Source organism: Loxodonta africana, chromosome 10 (assembly GCF_030014295.1).
Source record: "Loxodonta africana isolate mLoxAfr1 chromosome 10, mLoxAfr1.hap2, whole genome shotgun sequence".
Taxonomy (NCBI): domain Eukaryota; kingdom Metazoa; phylum Chordata; class Mammalia; order Proboscidea; family Elephantidae; genus Loxodonta; species Loxodonta africana.
In genome coordinates this window covers 29,321,108-29,343,763 of record NC_087351.1, presented here as the reverse complement: position 1 = coordinate 29,343,763, position 22,656 = coordinate 29,321,108, and the positions used below count along the sequence as shown (strand labels likewise).

Sequence of the window (22,656 nt, the reverse complement as noted above, 5' to 3'; positions counted from 1 at the left end):
ACTGTGTTGGGGATCCAGAAATGAAAAAGGCAATTCCCTGTCCTTAAGGAGCTCTCTCAAAGGGAGGTACGTGTAAATAAGTAAATTACATCCTAATGTGGTAAGTGTAATGACAGAAGAGCTAAAGCAACTGCAACAAATTACTCTTTGGCATGTATCAAAGTTTTATTTCAAACTTGTGACAAGGGAATTATACCTCTAAGAAAATCTGTTCAAATAGTTTCTTCTCGTCAGTTTTTTTTTCTTCTTTCTTTGATAGAAAGAGATGGTGATTAGATAATATTGTTAGACTAGGTATAAGCAACAAGTGTCCGTTAAAGGTTTAGAAATGTCCCATGGCTGGTTAAAAGTCACTGCACCTTAATTATTCAGCAAAGGTGACTATGTTTGCTCTAAAACTGATGTTATACCAAAATCTAACTTCTCCCAGAAAACAATTGTGTTGTACCATTCCAATAAGTACAGACATTAAAAAATTTTTACTCAGCGTTGAAGCCCAGTGAGTTAAGGTTTAAGTAGATCAGTACAGGAAAGGTATTTAAAGTTGGACATAGCAGATAGAATATCTGGCCCCTAACTCCACAAAGTGAGGACTAAAAGACCATGGCGATAATGAGCACATCTTCACCTTGTTCTTCATTAGGACTTGGAAGTATGGCACATCTTTGACTCATGAATTTTGACTTATTCTCATTCTACCCAGGATATTTCTCAGGGCAAATTTCATGTCCTTATTACGAAGACTATAAATCAGGGGATTAAAGAGAGGTGTCAATACTGAATATACCAGTGTGAGGATCTTCTGCATCAAAGTCGGGACCCCATATGTAGGACTCACATACATTACCATGACTGTCCCAAAGAAAAGAGACACCACAACTGAATGAGAACCACATGTGGAGAAGGCCTTCCGAGGGCCAGCTGCACAGCAGACCTGAAAAACAGCTCTGAGCAGTAGAGTATAGGATCAAAGAATATACGTAATAGTGACAAAGAGGACAAGGGAGCTCTGAGTGCAGAAAATAAATTCAGTAATGGGGGCTGGGGCACAGGACAGAGACATGAGTGGGTCCATGTCACAGAGGATGTGATAGATGACACTGGCACCACAAAAGGGAAGTTGGGAGATGAAGAAAATTGGGATTGGGTACCCAAGGAATCCAATGAGCCAGCAGAGAGCACCAGCATGCCACAGATCCTCCTGGTCATGATGGTGGGGTAGTGCAGTGGGTGGCAGATGGCCAGGTACCGATCATAAGCCATTACTGCCAGGAAGAGATATTCAGTAGTGCTCAGGGAAAAGAAGAAATAGAACTGGAGGAAGCAACCAGAAAATGAGATGGCCTTGGTCTTGGAGAGAATGTTGGCTGACATGTTGGGAACTGTGGAAGAAACATACCAGATCTCAAGGAAGGCAAAGTTGCCCAGCAGAAAGTACATGGGGGTGTGGAGTCGTGGGTGGCATCTCACTGCACAGATGATGGCCCCATTCCCCAGCAGGGTCAAGACATAAACCACCAAAAGCAATGAGAAGAGGGAAATCTGCATCTCCCAGCAAGCAGGGAATCCCAGGAGAACAAACTCAGTCACGATGTGTGTTGCTGACCTGTTCATGGATTTTAAACCTATGAAGAAAAAAGAAATGAGTTTAATCCGAGTTGCTCTGCTTCCTATGTATCTCACGGATTTTACTGAGAAGGGAGCTTGACCTATAATGGAAAATACATGACGTATTCTGAGACCAGCTGGGAACAAATTCCACCTTATTTTGAATTAATTGTGGCTCTAAATCTCAATATTATTTTGGCAGAATCCAGTGCACCTAGAATGTTCCACAGCAGTGGTATCACCAGATGTGTTTTTCTTTTTGATGCATAAGACCTTTTCTACTTTTGACTTGTGTTTCCAATGTAGATAAGAGGCCTTTATGCACAAGCTCGTCTACTTTCTCTTATCTAGCCCACCTTGTTAAAAACAAAACAAACATATACCCACAAACAAGAACATATACTTTGAGAACAGCTGGTGTGAGGTTGGATTAAGCCTTTGGCAACAGAATTAGTTGACTGATACATGGAGATAAAACCCATACCAGGACACTGGCCTTACAGAATAGCCTAATTTGTCACAGACATCACCACACCCAAGACTTAGGGCTATTCTTCAATTTTTCCTTTCAAGATTTTCTTTTTACTACTCTAACTGGTTGCATGGCACCCAGAAAGAAAAACAAAACAAAAAACAAACAAAATCTCAGCATTAGAAATACCTTTGTTCCAAAATAAGGACAAGTGAGAATATTATTTTTCAAATATATCTAACTTTTGCAAGTGAAGTTTTTTATACATACTATGCTTTTTTTTTTTTTATGCAGAAAGGATCTATCTTATTTTTCACCTTCAGATCCTACCTAGTTGACACAACAAAAAAAAAGGTGTTTTCAATACAAAAGTTTAGTTTATTTAGTGAGCCTTTTTAGGTGGTTAAGCCAATAAAAGAATTTTCTAAAGGGATCTGAGAACAAATGGTGTAGCAATTTTATCTGGTAGAATTTATTTTATTCTCTAAAAGGGAGGAGAAGACATTTCCAAATATTTGGACAGGCATGTACTTTTCAGTAGCAACACATTTATAATTTAAAGAGCTGAGCAAGCAAAATGCACAAATATGTGTTTTTAAACAACAGATTATAATTGATTAATATTCATAAAGCCCTGAATTAATAGTCTTACCAAAAAAATTAAAATGGTTGTTTTGATGTTGAGTTTTCTTGTCAAATTCAGATCTCTTGCCTTCTGTATTGGAGGTCACCAGTCACAACTTTGTCAGGAATGGAAGAGAAAAAACTCTGAAAAGCAAAGAAGAAAAAAGATCCTTCAGAATGAAGACCTGGATTCCAACATCATTAGTCCCCTGCTGGAGGTTGTTTTTAGGGAGGCATAAAAAAAGGAACAAAAGTAGTTATAAAGTTGTTCATTTTCCAATCAAAAATAAATTGAAAACACATTTGTTTTCCATCCTCCCTGAATAAGTTGCTCAATAGATGATTCCTAGATTGTCATTTATGAAGCAGAAATAAATTGCTTTCCCTGTTACAGATTGGGAACCAAGTCCAAGGTCACAGATTTAAACCAGGGACCAGAATAGCAGATCTGAGCTTCCCATCCTCTGTTCTGAGAAATGAGCCATGTCTGCTGGCTGTGACTAATAGTTCAGGACACTGTCAGTTCTACACTGACAACTACACCTTTTCTACCATTGTACCCCCTCTTATTGATCTATTAGCAACAGGTTTTTTCCTGTAGCCTTTGGTGGAAGTGCAGATAAGTAAGGGGAGCTGAACAGAAGAGCCTAAGTCATCAATTTTCAGGTTCAACCTTGATGAAATGAATGAATTCACAAAATTCTGCATAAACCCTACCCTCTAAAAAAGGCCTCCAAAATTACTATCTGGGAATAGTTAGGTTATTAGAATGGAATATCCATCATTTTATGCCACAAACATACTATTTCTCATGCTTTTGGGATTCTATAGTCACTAGTGGGCTATAAACCAGAGGATCAGCTCTTTCATAACTCCTTTCCACTACAAAAAACCAACCAATTAGTCAGTCCACCCACCCCAAGAGTGCTTGCCTCATTAAATAGGCTCCTCCTAAATGTTCCTCACTTGACATACTGTGGTCTACTCAGGCAGACTGAGAGAAGAATCATACCTCCTGATCACTCCTATAAAAACAGAATGAGCTACTTTTTGCAAAGTTGATCCCTAATCACAGAATTGGGAGAAATGGTGAGATGATCTATTCTAACCATTGTGCAGATGAAGCTCAGAGAGGGAACATAACTTTTCTAAGGTCACCTAGTGAATAGAAGTGTCCTGTATTCACATATTGAACTTTTACACTGCCTCCTTTGAGTTTCTCCAGAAGAATGGTGATAATCAGATTTATGTAGTAAAAGGCACTCTGTAGAATATCACAAAGGTTTGCACAAATGGTTTCCTCTCAGTTACTAATGGTAGGTGGCTCGAACTCACCCAACAGTTCCACAGAAGAAAGGCCTGGTGATCTCTTTCTGTAAAGTTTACAGCCAAGAAAATCCTATGGGCATTTCTGCTCTGTAACACATGCGGTCGCTATGATTTGAAATCGAGTCAATCGCAATCGGTTTGGTTTTTTTCTTCCGGTAGTCTATCACAGCCATAGCGGTAATGTGGAAATTGTTCCTGTTCTCTTACATGTAATGATGGGTTTCCTGGCTCAGCTTGGAGAGAGGGATAGACACGGTGGGCTTGAACATAACTTCAGCAACTAGCATCACCTTATCACTACCTCTGATGAGGAAAACCCCAGTTGAGGGCATCATGTATTATTGAACCTGGAGACTCCAGAGTCTTGTTTTCTAGGAGTCTGTGGAGATGCTTAAATTTGTGTTTCCTCTGAGGGATTACTGTAAAACCCTGTGTCTCTCCCCAGGTGGTCTCTGTGGCTCCAAGTTTCCCCTGGAGTGCATCCTCTTTCCAACCCTTGAGGTTTACCGAGGTTTTAGTAGACTAGATCCCAGGGTGTGGCTAGAGTTAAAGAAACAGTGAACTGAACACCAAACTCACTGCCGTCGTGTTGACTGCGACTTATAGCCACCCTACAGGACATGGTAGAACTGCCCTGTAGGGTTTCCAAGGCTGTAAATCTTTACAGAAGTAGACTGCCACATCTTTCTCCTGCAGAGTGGCTGGTGGGTATGAACCACTGACTTTTCAGTCAGCAGTCGAGTGCTTTAACCAGTGTGCCACCAGGGTTCCTGGAAACAGAGAAGCCAGGGGAAATACCAGATAAATTTCAGGAGGGTTTCTATTGTAAAAGGAGACCTGGTGGTGCAGTGGTTAATTGCTTGGCTGCTAACTGAAGGATAGGTGTCCACCTGACCACCCTGCTAGAGAAAGATGTGGCAGTCTGCTTCTGTAAAAATGACAGCCTTGGAAACCCTATGGGGAGGTTCCGTTTCATCCTATAGGGTCGCTATGAGTTGTAATCGATGACATTCGATTTGGTTTGATTTTGGGTTTTATTGCAAAGAGATTGCTTTCCATTAAGGAATTACCTCTGTGGAGATGAGTGAAATTAAGTGTTAATTTTGCTCATGAATCTAACTCTGAAACGGAGAGATATCTGTGAACAAATTCTTCCTCTCTAGCTTAAATGGAATGTGACAACACAGAGAAACAGGAATCTGTATTCTCTTGGTCACTTTAAGTCCATTCATTTTTCCTGGACTCGGTCACTGTGATGACTAGGTGATTGGCATTAGGTAGGAACTGCCTGGAGTGACCTGATAATGAATAATTACTTAATAGATGTGGCAGGAATCCCATGAGTGTCCATATACAGAGCCATTTAATTGACTAATTGAGTCAAATTGTCAGGTTCCCCTCTGAGTTCATTCTCCAAAAACCCAAACCCAAAACCATTGCCATGGAGTAAATTCCGATCCATAACAACCTATAGGACAGAGTTGAACTGCCCCATAGGCTTTCCAAGGAGCGGCTGGTGAATTTGAACTGCTGACCTTTTGGCTACAGCAAGCTCTTAACCACTGCTCACCAGGGCTCCGCAGTAGGGAATTTGAAATCAGTGCAAATGTGAGCAGAGATTTACTTCCATTTTTTATCTTTTGGCATTTGTTTTTCTTCTAAAAAATTGCAGCTTCTTTCAAGGACCCTCTCAGTCTACTTCTTCTTTTTAACATGGCTTCTGGGGAAAGGTGATGGAGATGAGCAAGGAGAAAATCTTCACTTATAACCTGGACCAGCTAGTACATGAAATTGATATTCAAAGACAGTCTAGGCCAAAGGTTCGCAAACTTTAACGTGCGTTATGATAAAGTTAAATTTTACCTGAGCCTTAAGATTTCGGGGAGCAGTGGTGGTTAAAGAAAATTCCCCACTCTTGTGTTCTAGAGAATGGTTTTTTGCAAACAATTGACCAAGACTGACTTCATGATCTCCTCTTCAAATAAGCTTTAAAAGCAGTTGTTGTCAAGTCTACTCCAACTCCTGGTGACCCCATGTGTGTCAGAGTAGAACTGTGCTCCTCAGGGTTTTCAGTGGCTGAAGTTTTGGAAGCAGATTGTTAGGCCTTTCTCCCAAGGCACCTGTGGGCGGATTCCAACTGCCAACCTTAAGGTTAGCAGCCCATTGTGTTAACTGCTTGCACCACCAGGGACTCCGGATAAACTTAAGATGGGCCTTTTCCTGCTTTATCTCCCTAACCATCTTTTTTTCCCTCAGTCTTTATAGTTTCCAGGCACCTAACTAGAGAAAAGGAGCCCTGGTGGTGCAGTGGCTAAGAGATCAGCTGCTAAGCAAAAGGTCGGCAGTTTGAATCCACCAGCTGCTCCTTGGAAACCCTATGGGGCAGTTCTACTCTGTCTTATTGAAGTGCTATGAGTTTGGAATTGACTTGACGGCAATGAGTAACTAGAGAAGAAGGTGCCCTGATTGTGCAGTGGTTAAGTTTTTGGCTGCAAACCAAAAGATTGGGCATTGGAACCTGCCAGGAGAAAGTTGTGGCAGTCTTCCTCCGTAAAGATTCCCAGCCCATTGCCGTCAAGCTGATTTCGACTCATAAAGATTACAGCTTTGGAAACCCTATGGGCCAGTTCTTCTCTGCTCTATAGTCTCACTATGAGTTGGAATTGACTAGATGGCAACAGATATTTTTTGAACTAGAGAGGTCCTTTTCTCCCTCTCTCTTTCCTTAGGTCTCCCAGGATTCAGGTGGCCTTATCATAAGAAAATGGCCAAATGGCTTTACTTGCCAAATGGCCTTACTCAAAAACTTAATAAATCACTTAGGCTTTCCAGTGATTAACCCCTCTTAATTTCTTTCAAAAGCTTCCTAGTTCTTGAACATCTTGCTCGGTTGGCATAACATAGTTTATAATGAAAATGTTCTACACTCCACTTTGTTGAGTAACTTCTGGGGTCTTAAAAGCTTGGGAGAAGCTATCTAAGATGCTCCACTGGTCTCACCCTGCTGGAGCAAGGGAGAATGAAGAAAATCAAAGACACAAATGAAATATTGATCCAACTGACTAATAGGCCTCATGTACCACAGCCTCCAGCATACTGAGTCCAGCACAACCAGATGATGCCCAGCTACCACTGTCGACTGCTCTGACAGGGATCACAATAGAGGGTCCCAGACAGGGCTGGAGAAAAATGTAGAACAAAATTCCAACTCATCCACACACACAAAAAAAGACTAGACTTAATGGTCTGACAGAGACTGGAGAAACCCAGAGAGTATGGGCCCAGGATACTCTTATAGCTCAGTAATGAAATCACTCCTGAGGTTCAACCTCCAGTCAAAGATTAGACACACCCATAAACCAAAATGAGACTAAATGGACACACCAGCCCAGAGGCAAGGACAAGAAAGCAGGAGGGGACAGGAAAGCTGTTAATGGGGAAGCCAAGGTCAAGGTCGAGAAGGGGAGTGTGTTGACATGTTGTGGGGTTGGCAACCAATGTCAGAAAGCAATATGTGTATTATTGTTTAATGAGAAGCTCGTTTGCTTTGTAAATCTTCATCTAAAGTACAGTAAAAAAAATGTAGCATACACACTGTAAAAAAAAAGCCTTCTGAGTTCTTTATCTGAGTGGGGTAGGAGATTCTGGTCCCTTTCTCTCCCTACCACAGTCGTGTTGTTGTCATGTGTCTTTGAGTTGATTTAGACTACTAAAAACCCTATAGGACGGAATAGAACTGCCCCATAGGATTTCCTAGGATATAATCTTCAAGGGAGCAGATCACCAAAGAAATTTTTCTTTTAATAACTTGAATCTCTGTGAGAAGAAAGCACTTTAAAGCAATGTGTCTAGCAATAGGGGAATAATTAAATAAAACAAATTAGGTTAATTCATACAATAGGATACTATTTAACTGTGAAAAAGAACGACATATATCTATTTGTATTGGCCTGCAAAGAAGCTCACAAAATGTTAAGAAATTTAAAAAAAGTTACAGAATAGTCGTATAATATAATCAGTTTAAAGAAAATCAAACCTTTATATACGTATGCATTTGTTGGCATGTATTTTTATATGCATACAAGCCTAACTGCTACTAAACTTGTTATTTGTAGGAAGTGGGATTGTGGAGAAGGATGGTGGGAGCTTTTTACATTTGACTTTATACTCTCTTGTATTGTTTGAAAATTTTGTAACAAACATGTACTACTATCTTTTTTAGGAATACATTTTATGAAAAGGATACAAAAGAAGAGATGCCTAGGATGAGGCCCAGAAGGGTCCCTGACAAACAGCTTCTGTGTCCTCAGGATGTGTTTTCTTTCCTGGTGCATTGATGTCTACCTACCACTAACCAGGAAGCTCCCTTGAGCTTCAGGGTCCAGAGTTTTTATTGGGGTTCATTACATAGGCATGATTGATTGAATTATTGGCCATGTCACTGAATTCAATATTAGTCCCCCTCCCCACCCCAAAGTTTTGACTGATATCACAGTTGGGTATTTCTGGGGTGACCAGCCCCCACTCAACATGAGCCACCTCCTTAGCTTAAACTCTCAGGTGTGATTCAGGCACTTACACTGCAAACATTCAAGAAAGTCTAAGGGTTTAGAGGTCACCTCCCAGGAATCAGAGACAAAGGCCAAATTCTTTGGGTAAAGTAATTTTTCACCCTGTAGGTATACAAAGTGTTCCGAAGCCCTAGTATTAGCTGTGAAGAGATACATATAATAAATAGTACAAAGCATGTGCAACTTTTGTAATAAGATACATTTCATAATGTGGGTTTGAAAACAGATAAGATTCTTAAGTATTTAAAATATCTAAACAATCACTTAATGATTTTTTGACTAAAGTATATTTAATTCTAGTGAGGACGAATTCAAGAACTAGCTCATTCATCCAAATCTACAAATGATTTTTTCTCTTGTGCTTACCATGAGTCAGGCATCATGCTAGATCCTTGGGATAAAAAGATACCAGTCCTGTCCTCAAAGGCCTCACAGTCTAGGGAAAGAGACACATAGCCTCACCTCAAAGCGTCTATAGCACAATGACTGGAATTTGAAGTTAGTATATTCTGATGCACCAAGGAGAGACACAAGTCCAGCCTGGAGTGCTAGGAAGGTTTTTTGGTGGAAGTGATTTCTGAGTTGAATATTAATGAAAGAATGGATGTTTGACAGGAGAAGCTACATATTTGACATTTAAAAGTTGCAGTAGTAGGATAAAAAAAAAAATTTTTTTTTTTTTTTTACGTTTAAGTTATTGAGTTCTATACACAGTATTTCTTGTCCTTTCAGCTAATGAGTTCGGGTGAATGACTGAATCATTACGACTGACTTTATACAAAACAGTGATGAATAGTTCAAGCTTGTCTTTAGTGCCTTTCTTAAACATGTTTTCTGATTTATTTTCCCACTCTTTTTAGGTCTTTCTGCCACCCTGAAGAGCAGTGCTCTCCTGTTGCCCATGGAATTCCGAGGAGGTGCCACTGGGTCCCCCTAGGTGAAGGTTTTCTTCCTCTCTTAGGCTACAGGAATGTTTAAATGTTCTCATCTGTAACTATATTATTGGATGATTTGGCCTTACCTGTTGCTGTGAAGTTGATTCCGACTCATAACGACCCTATAGGACAGAGTAGAACTGCCCCAGAGAGTTTCCAAGGAGTGCCTGGTGGATTCAAACTGCTGAACTTTTGGTTAGCAGCCGTAGCACTTAACCACTATACCATCAGATTTGGGCTTAGTAGGGTGAAAATCGAAAGGAATTTTATTTTTACTGATCGTGTCTACTTCAAACATCTTCTGAGGGCCTATTTGTTTCTACTCTGAATAATATCTTGGACAGATATGACAGCTTTTCTGATGACTCTTAGTATTAATATATGTTCTTATTTTTTTTTATCCATGTATTGGAAAGTACAAACCAAAATTTTAATTTTTATCAAAACTAAAACTTCTTCCCACATACTGAGTCTGACTTAGGGTTGATTTGCTTCTTCTCACCTACCCTTCCACTCCCCCTCTCTCACATTGCTAGGCTGCTGCTGGTTATTTAAATTTGGAGTGAGGGAGAAGGAAGGCCTGGAAAGTTCTTCTTTGACCGTGATATCTCTATTCAGGCACTTTTGGCTTCTAGCTGTGGCAAAAGTCTGAGTGTTTTCTCTCATGGTGAGCAGCTACCTCAAATGCAATTCCCTGATATGGACAACGCTGCCCTGGCTGGCTACTATGGCTTCCTTCTCATCCCTGGGTTCTGGTGTCCCAGACCCTCTTTTGGCATTACCTTACTTCGACAGGTAGTACTTCTGGGTGGGATCCCTTTCAAGATGGCCCAAAATGCTTACCTTCCATGAGGTTGACCCAGGCTGAATGTGGATATTCTATATTTGTCCTACTATTCATGGAGTTCAGTTTGCTCCCATTATAGCCCATCTCGCTCTGCTCTGCTCTCAGAGACAGGTCCTCCACAGCATTTATAATTTTTTTTTTCCAGATAGAATCCAGGGACAGCCTTGGTGTCCCTCAAACTCCAGGGAACAAGGTCAAGCTCTCTGAATGGTTTTCTTGATGTACCCTTTACTTTGCTTAGAGGGATCACATAGCACACTAACAACTCTCATCGAGGATATTCTTACTAATGGCCTCCATCACACTTCCAGTCTCCATTTGTACACTGTTGAAGAGGATGATGAGCTAAGAGTTCTGAGAGACCGATTCATAATCTCTTAGTATGTCCAGCATTGATATGTGGAGATTCTGCCAAAAATACAAGAGGCTTATTGTTACATGGCTTTAAAAAAAAAAGTGATAGAAAGCCATGTGAGAAAATAACTTGATTGATTTCTCTTTCCAAAGTTGTGCAGACTTAAAAAAGTATCAAAACCTTCCTGGATAAATATTAAGATTTTGAAGTTATTTTTATGATTTGTTGGGGGGCTAATCTTTTCTCCCCATGGAAACACATATCTGAAACTAAATGGGAATCAACATATGATCAATACACAATGAGTTTGGCTTTGCACAAATGATCTCTGATGATTATGAATACAGCAAAGCCAGTTTGAATTAGAGAAAGAGGATTATTGTCTCACTTACACTAATAAATTTATTGGGTTGTACAAAGCCTATTCATGAGCTTTGGGTAATTCTTGTCCCAAAAACTATGTGACAGAGGGCATATTTAACGTCCTTGTTGCATAGGCTGTAGATGATAGGGTTTAAGACTGGTGTCACTACAGAGTATATCAGTGTGATGATCTTCCGCATAGCAATTGAATTGCCAGAGGTAGGAGTCACATACATCACCATTATGGTTCCACAGAACAGAGATACCACCACTAAGTGGGATCCACAGGTAGAGAAGGCTTTTCACTGACCAGCTGAAGAAGAGACTTGAAGCACAGATCTGAGCACCAGGGAATAGGACCCAAGGATGTAGAAAATGGTGAGAATGATAATAAGGCAGCTCACAGAGTGTAATATATGCTCTATGATGGGTTTAGGGGCACAGGACAGGGCCATCAGTGGGTCCACATCACACAGGAAGTGATCAATGATGTTAGGACCACAAAAAGGTAGTTGGGAAATGAAGAAAATGGGAATTAAATGTCCAAGGAAACCGATGAGCCAACAAAGAGACACCAGAATGCCACAGAGCCTCTGGGTCATGATGGAGGGATAGTGTAGTGAGTGGCAGATGGCCAGGTAACGATCCTAAGCCATGGCACAGAGAAAGAAGCATTCCATTGTACCCAGGGAAAAGAAGAAGTAGAACTAAGTGAAGCAGCCAGAGAAGGAAATGGTCTTGGTTTTGGAAAGAAAATTGACCCACATGTTGGGAACTGTGCAGGTCACATACCAGATCTCTAGGAAGGAGAAGTTGGCCAGAAGCACGTACATATGGGTATGGAATCTTGGGTCCCATCTCACTGCACAAATGGTGGCCACATTCCCAGTCAGAGTCAAGATGTAGGCCAACAGAATCATCGAGAAAAGAATGAGCTGCATTTTCCAGGGACCAGGAAAGCCCAGCAGAACAAAGTGTGTTACAGTAGATATCCCTGATTTATTCATGGTCCCCAGACTGTAGAGAGAAGACAGATGGATAATGACAATTGACTCTGTTTGCTGCTGAGGCAGCCTGAAGTTTTTCTTGGGACAGAGAGTTTGATTCATGCAGGCATACATATGGATATTCTAAAAAAAAGTCTTGAACGAATCCTTCCGTGTTCTGAATGAATCTTTTGGCCCTAACTCTTTGTAAATATACACTTCTAGGCTACTTGAACTTTCTGTGACAGTGGACAAAGTCAGTTAAATTTCATTTTCTTCTGATATTAAGAAGCCTTAAACTGGAGGAAAAATGGTTTGTCTTTTACCTAATTTTTTTCCAGTGAAAGCTGTTTATACACAGCAATTACTTAGTGCTATTGACATCAATATGTGATGGCATGCATACCATCATCAAATTTTCTAATCAGTTTGAATGACTTGTGCTTTTATATTATTTTAGGTTCTTTCTTTCTTGGAGCCATTTCCATTAGAAGAATTTATTTTCCATCCAATACTTTTGAGTGATACCAGAAAAAAAATCCATAAGGATATTCAAATGATAAAATTCTTTATGTATATATACTAAATACATTTAAATTGGACTCCAGCTCATTTGGTTTTTAATTCTTTGTTTTTAGCAATAAAAAAGTCACTATTACCACTTCTGAAAGGGTAATTGTTAATTTCTCATCCTTCATAGACATTTAAAAAGATATGTCATTAAAGATAAATATAACCTATGGGATGTATTGAGAAGGAAATTACAATCACTAAAGAGACTCTTTTCTAAAGCTCTTCTTACTATGGCCGCCACAAGTTTTGCTTCAAATTTACGATTTGGAAGATTTTATTTTAGTCCATTTAAAAAACAGCCCCTAAAACAAAAGAATACAAGAGAATCAAAGATATTGTTTCAAAGAAATATTATTCACCCACTTTAAAAAATTTCCTCTTGCTCCCTTTAGAACACCATTACCAAAGGAGGTTTCTTTTTAAGACCAACATGTAACTCTAAGAGCACAGCAACAGCTTTAACATGTTACAATCTCCAGAAAAATTTAACAAGGTAACTTTAACTTTTTGATTGATAAGAGGAAAATTTACCTTAAAAATATTTTTCATAAAAGTGGTGTATTTTGTGACTAGGTTGATTTAGTTTCCTGTATTGAACAAAGGGTGAAGGTATATAAATAAGAGTACTCACTGAAATAATCAAATTGAAAAAAAAAAAAACCCTTCTATTCAATGCAGTTATATGAAATCAGAGAAATATATTATGCAGCTGTTGCAGGCTCACTAAATTCATAAGGCATGAAGTTTAGTAACCTCTGAGCCTATGTATCTAGAAGAAACCATAACCTTTCTATTGGGTTGGTTATGTCAAACCAGGTTGTAGTCTAATGGACAAGAAACCAAGAAGAGAAAGGAACTGAAAGATACATATATATATACATACACACACACACACACATACACACATACACATATATGTTGTTGTTGGGTGCCGTCTAGTTGGTTCTGACTCATAATGACCCTATGTACAATAGAACAAAGCACTCCTTGTCCTGAGCCATTCTCACAATGGTTGCTATTTTCAAGCCCATTGTTGTAAGCACTGTGTCAATCCATCTTGCTGAGGGTCTTTGTATATAAAATATATAAATCCTAATTTAAAATGCTTTTTTAAAGGAGGATTTTTGTGAACAGTTAAATTAACCTGCATTGATGATCTCTGTGGTGAAGCATCTTGAAAAATGTTTCTCCACCATAGGAGTTCTATCCCTAAAAAACTGACGGTTGTCGAGGCGATTCCCACTCATTGTGACAGAGTAGAACTGCCCCGTAGAGTTTCCATGGAGTGCCTGGTGGATTCGAACTGCCGACCTTCTGGTTAGCAGCCATAGCACTTAACCACTACGCCACCAGGGTTTCCAGGAGCTCTATATGTTCTCCATTTTTCTAAGCAAGAAATATAACTCAACAAGTTTGAGAAAGCAGTGATGCAGAGAACAACCATTATCCCTGGAACAGAGCAGCATCAGCAATGACTTTGAACTCAGAGTCACAGACTTTGACCCGAAATGCAGAAGGCTGAACTCCATGCATTTGAGCCATAGATCGCTCTAGTTGACGTACAAACAAAGAAACAAGCAAGGAAACATAAACAACCTTTCAGAAACTGCTAGTCAGCCACAGGGAAAGCATGAAAAATGAATTTCACAGATAATTTCAAACGTAACGGTAGGAAGTAGTTCCCAATATATTCACCATTAAGCTCTGTGGGAAATCTTACTCCTCATGCTGCCTTATTTGATATAACTATTAAAATATTTTTTTTTCTATCACCTCATCTGAAGGTGCAGATGAGTAATGGACCAAGAGGGGAAAGCTGGTGAGAGGAAATAAACAAACAAACAAACAAAAAAATTCCAGTTTTCTTTTGGTTTCTAGCCTCAGTCGATAGAGTTAGCTCCATACTATTTTGCTCAAATATCTAGAAGAGTCGGATGGTTTCTGGTCACCCAGGGATGACTTTGGCTCCCTTTTTAGTGCACTCATTTTGGTGAGTGTGAATTCCCCGTTGATCTAAGTACCTTGTGGGATTTTTTTTTTTTTTTAATTTTGTTACTGAGCTGAAGAGAAACTGATATTCTTTGGTACTTGAAACCTTGAGCATATTGAATGAACAAATGTACAGGTGGATAGGCCCAATGTGGTGTATCATAGCAGCAACGCCCATCAGAGAAGACGTCCCGTGCATACCGTGAAGCTTTCCTAGGTCAGCCTGAAGAGAGTCTGCAGGGAGATCACAAAGTTTCTCTTCTCCCCTGGCTCTAGTGTAGAAACCCTAGAGAGAGCCCCATGCTTGGCTTGTTTCTCTTCCCTTGCTCCATGAGATTCTCGTGGCCTATTTCCCACAGAGTGTTGAAACTGAGCTCTAGTCTTATTTTATGGCTTATATTAGCCACTGTTGAGAACCCTCAAGTCTCTTGTAAGTTTTCATGTTTTCCCTAGGGATTTTCTTATTTCTTGCCTTAGGGTATCCTTCATTTATTTGATAAATTGATCCCCAGGGATCATTAAAAATAATGTGCAATGTTAACTCTAGGGAGACCCCGTAGTCTCCTTAAGCATCCCTCCTTGTGCTTCTCAAACAGGGTATGTGATTTTGTGCCATGAGATACACAAATCCTTCAGTTAATTGGTTTCCTGAAGGGCCAATTTAATTTAGAGAAAATAATTTTATATTATATAAAATACATGTATACTATGGAATAAACCCATTGCTGTCAATTCGATTCTCACTCATAGCAACCCTATAGGACATAGTAGAACTGTTCCATAGGGTTTCCAAGGCTGTAATCTTTACAGGAGAAGACTGCTATAGCTGTCTCCCATTGAGTGGCCGGTGGGTTCGAACCACCAAGTTTTGGTTAGCAGCCAAGTGTATAACCACCATGACTAGGAAACATAATTTGTAATGAACTTTAAGACAAAACTTTGGATTAAAAAAATTGTTGTTCCAACATGCTCTGTGTTCTCTGACCACTGTTGTTAAGCATGCGCTGGTGGAAAGGTTGAGAAACACCATGCTGGAGCATTTCTTCCCTTGGCACCCAGAATGTCCTTCTTCCTCACGCACCTCATTCCAGCCCCTGGGGGTCCTCTCATTTTAAGTACGTTGGCCTCTCAGCTGATGGTCTTCCTGTTCAGTATGGGGTTTGGGCACAAAGGTTGAAATCTTGGCGTTGTTTTCTGTGCACACTTTTCTGTTTGAGGCTTTGCCCTACAGCCTCCTGAAAGGCATGCATTGCTCTGTGGGTGACATGGAAACCGCTGCACACAAATAAAATATGCTTAGGTTGTTGTCTTCTATATATATGCCAAATGATATTAGAATCATCATAGTCAGTTTGGGGAGGATGAGTTCTACGTATTTCCTGGCACATCTAGGAGAGAACCATCCGTGAAGGAGGCCTGAAGGGCTGCGGGGTGGCCTCATGTCTTCTGTGGTTGCAGTCTGGTGGATTTGCTTCTAGTTTTATCAAGTTGTCATTGTCAGGCAAACTTTAAAACTCCTCCTACCAATGTTAATTTACCACTTGTTTCTGTGCTGTGATTGCGGAATATCACTAAGTAGGCAGAAAATGACTGTCACATCTGGGAACTTAGGGGTAATTTCGGTTTGTATGTAGTCTTTAGTCAGCGACAACATGAAAGAATTAGAACAGGTGGGGCTCAGGAATTAAGAAAGCTGATGAACATTTTATGCCATTATATTAATTATAAAACATTGTTTTAATCTCCAGGATATATGGTATATAGAACTCAGTCTGATTTCGTATACTCAAAGATTCTCATATTTGTCTGCAATTCATAAGTACCTTCAATCCATATGGAGTGGATCGACATCACAGTTATTATCACAGGTTATCATCAAAGGAAATTTCAAAGTGATTGCTGGTCCAATGTCGTGTTAATCCAACAGTCTAGCAGAACTTTGCGACACGTATCACATTAATAATTAAGCTCCTCTTGAAGAGCTAGTATGAGCCGAGCAACCAGGAGACTATTACAGTTCACAGTCCAAGGTGTATGGACATAAAACAATTAGGAAGCAATGTAAGATTGAATATAGCAGAATTGACTGCTAGATATTGTGGTATTCTTCTCAGTGCTGAACTGCCTGCTGTGGAAACCTGCTTTAGAGTGCCCTTTCCCACAGACACATTCTAGTATGACTTATCGAGTTTTCTCCTGGAGGTGATTAGGCCATTTAAAAAGATTCCAATATAGTTAGGACCCAATTCAGTATAAGCAAAGAATAAATTAATGTTTGTTTATATGACTGTACTCTGCATGAATAACTTGTGGGGTCAGAAATCAAATTGAGGAATTTAGATATACATTTGGATAGTCTTGATGATAGAATCAGTACCCTAGATATTTATTAATTTATTCATAGGTATTTGGTTTGTGCCTATTGTGCACATTGCCCTGATTTGGGCATTGAGGGGAAGCAAAAGATGTTTAGGTTTTAGTCTTGCTCATAAAAGAACAGCTAAGGATCCCTGCAAAATAGTATGCAATTAAATGGTTAAATTGCAGATAAAGATAAGTTCCAGGGAAAGGAGAGTTCAGGGAGACATCAGGTATTATCTCATGGAAGAGAAAGGGTTAATTAAGATTTACGTCAGTAGATAGACAGGGGCAAGTGCTCAAGGTCAGGGGAAGCACTACGATTAAAACACCCAAACCCAAAACTAAACCCACTGACGTCAAGCCAATTCTGACTCATAGCAACCCTATAGGACAGAGTAGAACTGCTCCATAGGGTTTCCCAGAAGCAGCTGGCGGATTCAAACTACTGACCTTTTGGTTAGCAGCCAAGCTCTTAACCACTATGCCACCAGGGCTCAGTTGGGAATAAATGTGTTTAAAAGAAGTAAGAAGGCTGATCATCGTGAAGTACAGGGTTATACAGTGGATAAGTGGGAAAGAAGACTGGACCTAGCAGTCCATTGAATAGACTTTGAATGGCAGATGAAGAGTTTGCACTTCACTCATAATTGATAGAGATATGAAGCACACTCTGTTTTTGGTGTGAAAGAGAACCTCAAAGAATGAAAGATGTCCATTGCTATTTTTTTTTGAGGCTCCTTGGCCCATTGTGTTTAAGAGTATTTATTTTCTGAACTTAGAAGATTCCTCCCTCTCTTGAAAGGCTTCAGGAACATGTGCAATCAATTCCTTCTGCCAGTCAGGATTAAAACCAGCAAAGACACATCATAGAAAAAGTACATGTAACATACGTATAACAACCCTACATAATTACTCAGTGAGCTATGCATATTTAAAATGTTTTACTGAATATATCATCAGTGAACTGTACCTGATCTGCCAAAAACCAAACCAAACCCACTGCCTTTGAGTTGATTCTAACTCATAGCGACCCTATAGGACAGAGTAGAACTACCCTACAGAGTTTCTAAGGCTGTAAATCTTTACAGAAGCAGGCTGCTACATCTTTCTCCCATGGAGTGGTTGGTGGGTTCTAACTGCTGACCTTTCAGTTAGCAGCCAAGTGCTTTTATCACTGTACCTCCAGGGTTCACTGAACTGTTAAGGAACAGTGAAAGAGAATTCTCTCTTAGATATGAGCCAGAACATGATGTACTGATGCCATTCTCTATGGTTCTTATAAATAACACAGGCCAGAAGTGACAAACTCAGTTTCTCTTTCACAGGTGTCTCAATATTGGCTACTTCATAATCCCAGGACTTTCTTTAGGGCATCTTTCATGGCCTTGTTTCAAGACTATAGATAAGGGGATTTAGTAGGGAAGTCAGTGCTGAGTACACCCAAGTAAAGATCTTCTGCATCCCTGCTGGGTTCCCTGATGTTGGACTCACATACATAACTGTAAGACTTCCACAGAATAGAGACACCACCATCAGGTGGGATGCGCATGTGGAGAAAGCTTTAGTTCGACCAGCTCCAGAGGGAAAACGAAGAACAGCTCTGAGCACCAGGGTGTAAGATCCCAAAATGGAGAGGCAGGGTCCAAAGATGGCCATTGAGTTGAAGGTGTAATGGATAAGCTCAGTAGAAGGTGCAGGGACACAGGCCAGTGCCAAAAATGGGCCTGGGTAGCACACAATGTGGGCAATGATATTGGGTCCACAGAAGGGAAGTTGGGAGATAAGGATAATGGGGACTGGATAGCAGAGGAATTCACTCATCCAGCAAACACAGATCAGGATCACACAGAAATTTCCAGTCATGAGAGAGGGGCAGCGCAGTGGGTGGCAGATTGCGAGGTACCGATCATAGGCCATAACTGATAAGAAGAAACACTCAGTTGTATCCAATGAAAAAAAAGAAGTGGAATTGGAAGAAGCAGCCAGACAAAATGATGGCCTTAGCCTCAGAGAGGATGTTGACCAGCATGTTTGGGACAGTGGAGGAAACATACCAGATCTCTAGGAAGGCAAAGTTTCCCAAGAGGATGTACACAGGTGTGTGGAGCTGCCTGTCCCATCTCACTGCATGGGCAATAGCCCCAGTCCCCAGCCGGGTCAGGAGATAGACCACCAGGATTAATGCGAACAGGAAGTTCTGTGTCTCCCTTGGACCAGGCAAACCCAGAGGGACAAACTCAGTCACGACATGCATCGTTCTGTTCTGGGCTCTCAACGGTGTTCAAGAAACAGAAGAGACCAAGGAATGAGTAATAATGAACATTAGTAGGATAAGCTAATAATTGGTTGAAAATGTACTAAGCATTTTCACACATTATCTCATTTGGTCTTCATCATGGCCCCTTGAGCTACAGGGAAGTGTATTTCATTGTCTTCTTCTTCTTCTTTTTTTTTTTTTTTACAGATTAAAAAAAAAACTGAAGCTCAGAGAGATTTAAGGAATTTACTTGAATATGCAAGGGCAATAATTCCTAGATACACTGGCCTATTTGGAGGTTGGTTTGGAATAAACACCAGTTCATTTAAAATGTTCCTGCAATCCGAAGTCTCAGTTTCAACTTTAATGGTAGAATCAGGGCCTCTTGGATAGCCAACATATAAGTATAAACTCTGGACCCACTCCTTCATTTTGAAGCAAAATTGAGTATCAATCTGAAGCAAAAAAATCTGTTAAGTTGCCTTCTTACTCAGAGTTTCATATGCAGACATCCAATATAAGCAGGTGAGAATGGAGCTAGGTGGTAACCTTGAGTTGCCTTGCCTTCACTGCTCCGAATGAGATGCTGCAGAACTCTTAGGGTTCTGTAAAGCAGTCCCCAAATCACCAATCTGGTTCCCTCTAGATCACATCCCTCAGGTGGCATCTGGATTTGCTGAACATTTTAACCCATTTCCCACTTAAGGAGCCCTGGTTCTCTCAAAGCACTTCCTTATATTGCACAAACTCTGTTTCCCTTATTACTTCTACGCACTGATGCTGGGTCTTCTCTTTGCAGCTACACAAAATGAGTCTAATTCCTCATCCATGGGGGCAGGGAGATTAAATTACTGAAGACAGCTGTTATGTGCCCTATACATCTTTTCTTTCAGCACCATTTCCCCTGGCTTGTTTTCCCCATCAGCTGTACTACTCCACAACCCCACAGTCACAGCTGGGCACCTGAGGCACCTTGGTGTTTTGCTGCTGGCAAGTCAATTTCTCTAGTATATACAGCCATGTGCCTTCATTTTGGCCAGGAACTAAGCCCTAAAGACAACAATTTATGTTGCTTCATAATCTTGCTTTTACCTAAATTTAATAATGTTCAATAATGAATAATGAATAGAGGGATCTCCTTAAGATGTGCAGAGATCAAAAAGATCTTTCTGATGATGGCTGATTCAGGAGTTGAGACAAAAGTATAAACCTGGATATTTTGCTAGCAAAGTTCTTGAAATTATTAGTCCCGGTTCGTTTCTATGTCCTAAACTTTGCCAGCTAAAACTCAGAATGTTTTGCTAGGTAAGTCACCATCCATATTTTAGGTTCAGCCATATATTGACTTTAAAACTAGAATAAATGACCATATTATTTATTTAGGTCATTGTTAAGATACTCACTGATAAACATCCTTATGCCATTTATACCATCTGCAGAGAGCAAGGGACCTGCTTCTTAGCACTTGATCAAAGCTGGAACAAACCCAGAGGGATAAATTTCTTATGGCCAAGGTTACTTTGGATATTTGCATTAACATTTGTGTTTAGAATGATGAAAAATATTATCTTTAATAAACATGATTTTTGTGAAAATGTAAATTTTGTACGAGATTTGGTTCACTGGACTGTAATCGTGATGACCTCTGCACCAAAATTTCTAGCAGAGAGATAATTTCCAATATACTTCCTACAACTATGCTTACATGTGCCAGACCGCATGCTGTCATTTTTCGTTAGAAAATATAGTTACTGGGCTTGTAATAACAATAAAAAAAATTGAATGCCGAATATAGATTTCAGAATTCCCTCCATTTACTTATTAATTCCCTAAGCTAAGCTCTATAGCTTTTCGCCCTCCCCAAAAATATATTCTCAAGGGCACGTGAAAGATATAAAATTCTTTAAGAAGAAACAACTTTTTTTGACAGCTAGAAATAAGAATTTTAAAACAGAAATACGCTAGTGAGTAGACACATTGGCATGAAAGACTTCTAGGAAAACATAAATGATGATAGAAAGTTCTTTCTGAATTTGTGATAGAGAAGGAACCAGATGCTAGAGGGCAGGGTGAGGAAACAAGAATAGAATGAGGCATAAAAACTAACTCAAAATGGATCAAAGACCTAAATATATAACCTAAAATGATAAAGATCATGGGAGAAAAAATAGGGACAATGCTAGGGGCCCTAATACATGGCATAAATATAATACAAACCATAACAAAGAATGCACAATCACCAGAAGAAAAAGCAGGTAACTGGGAGCTCCTAAAAATTAAACCCTTATGCTCATCAGAAGTCTTCACCAAAAGAGTAAAAAAAGAACCGACAGAGTGGGAAAAAAAATTTGTCTACAATACATTCAACAAGGGTCTAATGTTAAATTCTACAGAACACTTCAACACCTCAGTAACAAAACACAAACAATCCAGTTAAGAAATGGGTAAAGGATATGAACAGACACTGCACCAAAGAAGGCATTCAAGAGGCTAACAGACACATGAGGAACTGTTCACGCACACTAGCCGTTAAAAAAAACCCATTGCTGTGGAGTCAATTGAGACTCTTAGGGACTCTATACGACACACTAGAACTGCCCAAAGAGTTTCCAAGGAGCACCTGGTGAGCTCGAACTGCTTACCTTTGTTTAGCAGTTGTAGCTTTTAGCCACTAAGTCACCAGGGTTTCCACTAGCCATTAGAGAAATGCAAATCAAAATTGCAGTCAGATACTGTCTCACCGTGACATAACTGGCATTAATCAAAAAAGCAAAAACAAAACAACAACAAAAAACAAATCTCGAAAATAACAAATGTTGAAGGAGTTTCAGGGAGATTGGAACTCTTATGCACTGCCAGTGGGAATGTAAAAGGTACAACCACTATGGAAAATGATATGGCACCTCCTTAAAAGCTGGAAATAGAAATACCATACAATCTAGCAGTCCTACTCCTAGGAATATATCTTAGAGAAATAAGAGTCATCAAACGAATAGACATATGCACCCTTATGTCCATTGCAGCATTATTCACAATAGCAAAGAGATGAAAACAACCTAAGTGCCTATCAACAGATGAATAGATAAATTATGGTACATACACACAACGGAATACTGCACATAAGTAAACACCAATGATGAATCTTTGAAACATCTAAAACATGAATGAATCTGGAGGGCATTATGCTGAGTGAAATAAGTTAATCATGAAAGGACAAATATTGCATGAGGCCACTATTAAAAATACACAACAAAAGTTGTAAGCATAGAAAAAAACAATCTCTGATGGTTACAAGGGAGGGGGTAGGTGGAGAGAAGAAACCATTAACTAGATAATACACAAGTGTTAATTCTGGTGAAGGGTAAGACAGTACACATTATTGGGGA

The 22,656-nt window shown here is 39.8% G+C and overlaps 3 pseudogenes; all 3 read right to left on the bottom strand.

Moving 5' to 3' along the window:
• Positions 1-670: 670 nt before the first annotated feature.
• Positions 671-2,380, bottom strand: LOC100657201 (olfactory receptor 11H4-like; annotated as a pseudogene).
• Positions 2,381-11,166: 8,786 nt separating this feature from the next.
• On the bottom strand, positions 11,167-12,433 carry LOC100663938 (olfactory receptor 11H7-like; annotated as a pseudogene).
• A 5,925-nt stretch (positions 12,434-18,358) lies between these two features.
• Positions 18,359-19,336, bottom strand: LOC100663554 (olfactory receptor 11H6-like; annotated as a pseudogene).
• Positions 19,337-22,656: the final 3,320 nt, after the last annotated feature.